This window comes from Homalodisca vitripennis, chromosome 1 (genome assembly GCF_021130785.1).
Source record: "Homalodisca vitripennis isolate AUS2020 chromosome 1, UT_GWSS_2.1, whole genome shotgun sequence".
Classification (NCBI taxonomy): domain Eukaryota; kingdom Metazoa; phylum Arthropoda; class Insecta; order Hemiptera; family Cicadellidae; genus Homalodisca; species Homalodisca vitripennis.
The window spans coordinates 108468075-108477734 of record NC_060207.1 but is presented as its reverse complement, the minus strand read 5'-3'; the positions used below and the strand labels follow the sequence as shown (position 1 = coordinate 108477734).

General features: G+C 32.9%; 1 protein-coding gene across 2 annotated transcripts in view; it reads left to right on the top strand.

Annotated features, from left to right (window-relative positions):
* Window positions 1-6997: 6997 nt before the first annotated feature.
* The window catches only part of LOC124368993 (homologous-pairing protein 2 homolog), a 59215-nt gene continuing 56552 nt past the window's right edge, over window positions 6998-9660 (top strand). Inside the window, exon 1 of one of the 2 annotated variants that reach the window (XM_046826615.1) lies at window positions 6998-7203. The gene's annotated coding sequence lies outside the window, so the exon portion shown is untranslated. The remainder of the gene's footprint in view (window positions 7204-9660) is intronic. The other variant, XM_046826599.1, reaches the window with a different exon arrangement.

Sequence of the window (9660 nt, the reverse complement as noted above, 5' to 3'; positions counted from 1 at the left end):
AAAATTTGCAGGTTAAAACGTGTAAACATAACTTTTTATGAACTTTAAAATGTGGTGAATAATACTGGTAAACGTATACAAGCAGATAGTCCGAAAATTGTTAGTGTTACGACTTGTATTTAAATCCGCTTTATTGTTCTTTTGCACTTTCACCTAAGTGTACAGTTATAGTTTTAATTATTAGAACGCTATTTTCAACATGTAACTTTTTCTGGTTTAGTCAATGTATTTCTATTTATAGCTAGTTGCGTCATATTAGCAAATATGATTCGATAAAGCGAATCTAATTTGGAGTTAGTTGGTTGGCCTGAGTTTGGTGGCGTAACCCATGGGCAGAGAAATACAGTTTTAGCGTTAGTAGTAGTCATGAATCCTCATAAGATGTTGGCTCAGCGCCCTTGGAAAGTGAACGTAACCAATTTGCGCCAGCATTGCTATGACGACAATGAGCCACAAATATAAGTTTTAAACGATATATTATAAGAATAACGGTCGTATCAACTTCACTTTGCATCGTTAAATGTGACAAAGGTACTTGGCAGCGTGAGTCAATTTCGAACTTCAGCCAAGAAGATCTATAGTTAATTTCTTTTAACGTTTTAAAGCACTTCTGAAACTGCAAATATTAAGGCTTCATTTATAGTTACAAAGTGTGCAATTGGCTCTCTATAGTCAAGAGTTTGGCAAAAGGCTGACCCTTAAAGGAAAAATAAAGCTAGGATAGCTAAGATCGTTGGATTGTTTCCCACAAATATCGTAGCTACGGTGGGAAGGATCAATGTGTACATTAAATTCAGGTCCATTTCACCTTCCGTTTTGTGCAGCATCTTAAATCTGAACTCTTTGCATCGTTTCAACTTCAGAAACACAGACTACAAAATATATAATATAAACAAAAAGGTTATTTTCTCATCAGGTACAAATTGACTGCTGTATCGATCTAAATATATGACGGAGTAACAGTTTCACATAACATAGCTATGGTGGAAGGTTTGATTCAATGTAAATATTAAGTTCAGCTCAATTTCACCTTCCGCGTAGAACAGAGTCTGAAATCTGAACTTTAACTTCTCAAATTGAGCTTCTTCTTCGCCAACTTTCTTGTTATTTTTTAGATAGACGTGGACTCCAGATTCTAGAAGTATAGTCTGTGAGAACGTTAGATTTCAGAAGCCGCACTAAGCGAAAGGTGTAAAATCTCGAACAAACAATAACTTCCATTTCTTATAAGTTAAGAACAAGAAAAGGTACATATTTGGCACTATTTAACCAATCTGCAACTTTGAAAATTCATAGATCGGAAGCTTTTGATCCTATTAAGACCAAATTTGTATACGAGATAGACCTATACAAATATATATATACCTGTACCTGTACAGGTGTATTGGTTTTGAGTATGACATTTTAGAATTATATGTAATGTGTTGTTATTAGAGGACCAACTTAACTTATATTCTTTATCTCGAGCGGTTAAAAAATTCGGACTTAGTCTCGTTATAGACCTGTTAAAGTCTTTACTTTGGGCGTGTAATTAAACTGGGCAGCCTGGCAGTTTGCGTGTTCTAACAAGCAGGCGCCAGCCGTGGTATAGTAACAAAACATGCAAAATTAAATATTTGTTAAATTTAAACATTTTAACTAGTGTCTAACGAAATTAAACGTCTAATATAGTATCTGAAGTTTCATTTTAAAAATCTGAGACTGTGATCAAAGGAATCTTATATATATATATATATATATATATATATATATATATATATATATATATATATATATTGGATATAAAAAGTTTCATTTTAAAAAGCTGATTGTGACCAAAGGAATCTCATATTACAATCCCATATATATATATATATATATATATATATATATATATATATATATATATATATATATATATATATATATATATATATATATATATATATATATGAGATTCCTTTGGTCACAATCAGCTTTTTAAAATGAAACTTTTTATATCCAATATATATCCAAATGATTAGACCAGAACCAGTTTTCTGGGAAAAAATTTTATTTTATTTTATCATTTTTCAATATCTGTGAATATCAAATTGTATCACTAATATTTGTGCGCATGTCCTTGTTCTTTATCAACATTTTTAGTTTTTTTGCCACGATGTGGACCAATATTTTACTTTTACTGTTCTGCTTGAGTTCTTCATTATGGTGCCAAACTTTTATTAAAAGTTCAGTCAACAACGTGTTGTTACCTTTCTCTTAATACTTTTTTCTTAACGACTGTCAGCAAATTTTCAATTGGATTCATTTCAGGGCTATTACCTGGCAAAGGAAGCACACTGATTAACTGAGAAATCTTATTGTACTAGCGAAGCTTTATGGCATGGTGTACCATCGGTGGATAACTTCCGTTGTAGCATATTAAAGTATTTATTCTGTATCAATGTTTTTTCAACTATGTGTAGTCTTTCTGTTCTATGGACAGACATAATACTAACACCATGCTTCACAAATTGCTAAATACAATTTTCATAAAATTCTTCTGCTCCATTTCTCCACACATACTACGAACTAATTTGAACACTGATTTATCAGATAAGCATTCCTAAAAGAGAATACAATACTACACATCACATTAATACAAATTATATTAGGCCAAGGTAGGTTAGGCTAAGTTGGGTTAAGGAAGACTGGTACGTAAGGTGTATGCAACTTTGAAACAAGATTTCATAATTCAGATAAACTAAAAATAAAGTAATATTATTAGATAATTGTAATTTAATTTTTCTCAAATCCTCAATGTTCCTTGTTTTAAGCACTTAGCCGACACTAATCGCTTCTTTGCCATGGTAGGCGTGATCTTTTGTTTTTTTCCTAGGTTTTCGAGCATTGAGTCCTCTATTTAGCACGCTTCTCGTTCTTCAAGGTGAAATAATGGCTCCATACTAGTTTATCTGGTCAGTCAATTGTTTCGTGGAATGTCTCCTGTTTGTTTGAACAATATTCCTAAAACATCTTTCCTCCATTTTGAGCTTGCGGTCACCTTTTCCACCTCGATACGGCTGATAACAAGTCAAGTTCTCATCACAGGTCAACTTGATCCTAGGTATTGAATTTGAGAAATATCCAACATTTTCGCTATTTTAGTTTTTGAAAACGTCTTTGTTCCAACAGAATTTTTACTGAAGCTGTTTTCCTAGGAGATAAATCACAATTTTTTCCCTATGACCGTTAATTTTTGCAAACACGATTTTCCCATGACCGTTAAAAAGTGCAAACACACTTGAAGTATTTTTACAATATTATAAGTATAAAGAACACACAATATTTAACGGAGTGGTTTACAACCTTGAAACCACTACTAAAACTGTCACCAGCTCATATTACAAGTAAAAGCCACTACAACCAAGAATAAACAACATTAAATGCAGACAGAAGTTAAAGTTATGTTTAACAAAATTATATGTATATGTTAACATGATTATATTGAAGGAATGTCACTAGGGTGTGTTCTTGGAAATATGACTTACAAGAGCGCTAGTACGGAAAATGAAAAATTGCTCGAACAGCCTCTTTTGGTTTTTAACAAAAGAGTGCTCGCGCTATTGTAGTCTAAGAGTATTGTGTTTTTATTTTTTACAGGGTTGGCGGCATTCCACGACCCTGAGGCTTTATTTACCTCTCCCTCCCACCACCCGACAATGCTCAGTGGAGTGGCAGCAACCAACGTGAGCTTACTGATGTTGTAGGGATTTTTATATTTGTCTGGCCTGCTATTGTAGTCCACGCGAGTACTACTGTGACTATTTTGTTTTCAGTTACATTGTTTTTTTAAGTTAAGGCATTTTATTGTGTAAATTATTTTGTGGCGCAGTTAAGTGTGTATTAATAACAAAACATGTCAGAGAGAAAAAGGGAAAAATTACGTCTATGGCTTAGAGAAACTGAAAGTGACGATGAAAGCGTTCTGGGTGTAAGAGATGACAATGAAGAAGGAGAAGAAGACGTTATTGAAAGACATGACCCAGAAAGTAAAAATAGTGACACTAGTGATTTAGAACTAAATCGAGAAGAATCAGATACAGAACCAGAAGGGAGAAATGAAACAAATCAGGTAGATAACAGACCGAAAAGGTGGAAATGACCGAACCACCAGGTGGTACCTCTATCCTTTGCAGCCAAGAAATACAAGAACATAGAAGCACAATATAATCCCTAGATTGCAATGCCTGGTCCGGTAGGTGAGGCAAAATAATGCTAATACACATGTTAAATCCTAGAATGCTTTTTAGATACTGAAATGATTTAAATAATTGTAAACAATATCAATATCTATATTGATCATATAAAACAAAAACATTTTACGAGAAAGGCATGCATGGAAACCCACTGATGAGATTGAAATAAAAGCTTTTATTGGTTTTATTGGAATTTTGTAGTTGTGCGGTGTACTGCGAGCTAGTAGAAGAAAGACAAGTATGTAGGACTTAAAATATGGAACTAGGGTTGGTGCTTGTTATGTTACCGCGAGTGAAAACCGTTTTAGGTTCCTGTTTCGATGTTTAAGATTTGATGACATCAGAGACAGGCAAAATCGAAGGTCTGTTGACAAAATGGTACCATTTAGACCATTTTATGAAAACTTTGTTACGAACTTCAAGGTAATTTTCAAACCTTCAGATTATTTAACCTTGGATGAACAGCTTGTGGCATTTAAGGATAATTATCCTTTATGTCAATACCGGTTATATGCCTAAAAACCAGCAAAATATTGTATTAAGTATTTGCACTGACTTCAGCAAACAACTATTATATATCTTAATCTTGAAGTTTATTTGACTGTTCAGCCTGAAGGACCGTGCAGGCTGAACAATGCTGCCATTGATGTTGTAAGGCGACTTTTAGAGTCTATAGCTGAGTCAAACCGAAACATTACTGCTAATAACTGTTTCCTCAGTCCAAGTTGCAAACGAGCTCATTACAGAAAAGTCTTTGACATACTTGGGTACACTTAGATAGAACAAATGTAAAGTTCCACTATGTTTCTTGCGTATGTTTCATTACGTTTCAAAAAAAAAAAAAAACTAAGCAGTCCTCATGATTTCTTCAAGGCATAAAATAGTGGCCATTGATGAAAATACGGGAGAAAAGAGAAAACCAGTTGTCATCACTGCTTATACAATGACAAAGTTTGGTGCGGAAATTTTGGATAAAATATGTGGCCAATATAACACATCAAAAAAACTCAAAGCGTTGGCCTCTCGCCTTTTTTAGATTTGTTGAATGTTGTAGTGAATGTACTTGGTGTTTCCAAAGCAAATAACAATCGTGCACTAATAAACAGAGGAGATTTCCTGCAAACTTTAGCTTTGGAACTCATAAAATCTCATGTGAGCAGGCGCATCAATCTTCAAACTATCCCAAGAGAAATGGGACGTCGAGGAAAAATTCTTCTCGGCATTGAGGAAATTCCTCAACCACCACTTGCTAGAGAAGGAACAGTTGGTAGATGCTATCTATGTGGAAGAACAATAAGCAAGAGTACCTACTCGAAAAAAGTGCTTCCGCTGCAGTATCAGTGGGTCTGTCCACAGCATCAACACAGTATTTGCCACGCCTGTCAAGACTGAAACTCCCAAAAATGTTCACATGTTTCATGGTGTAAATATTGTTTCCAATATCGCTGTAAGATGTTTTTCCCAACAACGGTGCTTTTATGTTTATTATAATAGTACAGACAAGATTTTAAGTATTATAGCACTGTTTAAATTATTTTTTTAAACATACATATAACGACAAAAATGTGTGCTTAATTTTAATAAGAATTTTTTTATTAATGTCCTTATTTGTTACAAAAATAAAAAAACTATTTGACGGCTAAACATATTTTATATTTATTTAAGAACCCATAACCACAATATAAAGTATTGACAGCTAATCTACATATTATATAAAATATTAAAATGGACTACAATAGTAGTCCTCGCGAATAGCGACGTTCCAAAAAGTTCACGCGAGCACTCCAGTGTTAAAGGCTAGGTCTGTTTTCGTATCCTCAAATATATACACCGTAGCTAAGATAGTGGTAGATTAATCCATAATAAGCTGCCAATAAACGCTGTCCAGAGTTGAAGGAGGTATTCTATGTGATCAGTAGATCTAAAAATGTTTCGAGAAAAATTCCAAGGCATTTCGTGAAAGGAGGCGGGATTGATAAGTGAATCACCAACGAAACAAGAAAAAGGACGAGCACGATCTAAATTATTGATATGAAAATCAATTAAATTTGTTTCGTCGTTGTTTACAGCAAGGCTATTTTGAAAACCCCACTATTTTAATGTATGTGAGCTTTTATTTCAAGTTCTGGCCAACCAGCAAGTCTTTACAAAACGTTTTGTTACAACTAAATTGCATTTGACAAAAACTGTGCATGTGTGCCGATAAGGCACTTACATTTGGATGCTGGGATATTGGAGCATGGAATACAAGTGATCACTCCAGTGACGAAATAAAATCGTTTAATGCATTAAGAATACTATTTAAACATTGCCATTATTAAATAAGATTTGACAAAAAGCGGTGCATGTGTGCACATAAGGTCACCGACAATTGGATTCCTAAGGTTTAATAAAAAGTGTTACTAATTTTTGTTATAGTTTCTTTTTACGTGCTGATAGTTGTATATACCATTAAGTGTTTCATACAATTTATCTTATCTATGTGCACGTAAAAAAGATTGGGCTTGGGGAGGGATTATTATCAGACTTGGTGGCAATTTTGGGGTCGAGTAAGTCCAAACTGGTATAAATGACTCCTTTTCGAGCAATATATTAAAAAGCTTACTAGTTGAAACAAATTTTTTTTTATTTTTGCTTCCTTTTATATCTTTCTTGGAGCACTATCGTCTATGTTCCTAATCAATAATAAAATCTGAATCTAGAAGTTTATTATATATGATTTGGTTAATCTAAGGTTTATCTCAACTTATTATTTTATACTAAACCACGAAGTGAAAAATGTTGAGTAGGATAAAAAAAAGACAACATAGCCAAATCGTCGGCGGGAAACGAGAGTTAATGTTACTTTCAAATCGTTATCCGAGTTTAAAATAAAAGGAATGGAGTAGTACGCGAATGTATTCGTATTATATTGGTTTCCGGAATGCAATGTTAATGTTTTTATTTTTTTGCCATAAGATTGGGAAATGACTATTCAACTATAAAGGTAATGTACTCAATTTCTGCTATGATTAAGATCTATTAACATTTTATGCAGTGTTATGAAAACTTTCAGGAATAATGGTAGTTGTGTTTATTACTGCCCTGAGATAGACATACCAATGTGCACTGAAAATCCAAAGTGAGGCTGTCATTAAAAATTTAGAACATCTTAAACAGCTTAGCCTAGAAGATATCATTATTTAACTATTAGATAAGTTAAACCACACCATAATATCTCCAGGTAAAATAACTATTGGTAAGAACCTAATACTTTTGTATACATACACTTTAGGTTAGTTAAGTTCAGAGTGATAACCCTTTTGGGAGTAATTTTATTCTGGTAATTACTTTAAATTTTCACAAACACTAGGTACTATAGCTACAACTTAGCAGTACTAAAACAGTAAAAGAATACTTGTATTGGGTAGGGTACGATAAGCGGTCCCGGTTTTTTATATCGAAGAATGTAATCAACGATACCTAATATCCGCATCTCAAATCCTAGACTATCAATCGAGATAAAAGTATCTACCTATAGTCCTCAATAACAATCAATATGTTTTAAATTAAAATATGAATTTAATATTTACAGTGTTCAAACAAATTATTATAACCAAAATTAGGAAAACTTGCTCATCTCACAGTTACAGTTGTTTCTTTCCCACAAATTTCACATAATGGGGTTTTTCTGTACGAGTCCAACATGATGAAGTCACGAAAAACATGTCATCATTTTTCAAAGCAATGTCATGTAGTTTTCTAAAATAGACTGCCATTTGTAATAGGTAATCAAATGTTACTTACATAAAATTGAAATATTACATTACAAGTACTATTTGAAAGTGTTTACAGCTGTTGATATAGGTTATTTAAGTTAATTGTTCAAAATAATTAAATCACTATCGATTGATTATATGGATGGTTATGATTAAGTAATATAGTTTGCCAATTTCGATATAAAAAACCGGGTCTGCTTATCGTACCCTACCCCTTGTATTATTGAATTAGGTATAACTGTTATTAACAATTTTAGTAACTGAAAACAACTTCTGAATGCACAAACTTACTTCACACAAGTTTCTGTGGACTATTGTTTCTATAGAAAAGAAACACCTCGGGAATCAGTCTGCAGTTTTTATGGGGGAAATTGTGAACAGATGTCATAGGTTAGCAACAGCTGGCTGCTGCTTTCTTCCAAGAGTAGAACACTAACAGGAAAATCACCATAAAGTTTATCATTTTGTTCTACTGTCTCCCTAATTTATTAAAAATCCAAAAGTATACAACTTTGTTACCTGTAATTATTTTAATAAAGCTCTCATACTTATATTTAACTACAAAGTAAATTATACTGTACAATAGCAATACTGTACACATGACATTCTAGAATGTCACTACTATTTTGAAGCAAATTAGAAAATAACATTCTGGAACATCAACTATTTAGTCACAAATAAATCTACTCATAAAAGGGTTAAATGCCATTGTTCTAAATCCTATCAGATTCCTAGGCAACATAGGCTAACATTGACTTTAAATGCTTTGGAACAGATTATTTTAAATAATCGTGGTAAAGTTGTATTGGCTGCAGTATAATAAGAGGCCACCACCATAATATAATCATAGTATATCCTTAAAAACAGTAAAAAAATCTACATTATTAGAAAGAATAGACTTCATTTGACTTACTGCAAAAATTACATGTCATTATGATGATTGGTTTTTGTTTTCTGCTTTCTGAAAGGAATCACCATGTCAGCAATGAGGCCAATCTGTCCCTATCTACTGTCTTTCCTATAGGTTATACAAATATAAAAGCAACCCAGTTTTTTTTAACTTTTCCAATGTTAGATCATGTTGGTTGATCTGGTAAAAGATCTGAGGTCAGGAAAATACTGTTCGGAAAGGCCTTTAGCCACAGTGCAAGCTTCGGTTGCGGAAAACCCAACATTTGTGGCAAAAAAACAAAAACATCCCTTGAGATAGTTCCTAAATTCACGCTCAGATCATGTGAGCGTTCGCTAAATTGTTATATTTATAACACGTTTATATGTATTTACTTACTTATATATCCTGATAACAAATAGTGGATAGGGACAGAGTGGCGTACTCCTCGCTGTTATCGCTTCCTTTTGGAAGTCAGAAAACATAATAGAATTTTCACAGTAAGTAAAACTAAGTCATTTCTAACAATGTAGTTTTTTTAGGTGCCCGGTAAGAAAAATTGTTTAAAGAATTGTGGCCCCCGGATAAAACCAAAGTACCAATTCTTATTCTTATATTTGCAGTTTTTCAATTGACCCATATTAGAACCAACTAACACTAAATTTATTTGTCATTTAGACTTGAAACATAAATAATTTAATAGTATTGACAGTTTTTATTTTGTAATATATCTCCGAATGGAGTAATGATTCAATCTGCCACAGTATAAGAAAGAATAAATTGTGCAGTTAGTATT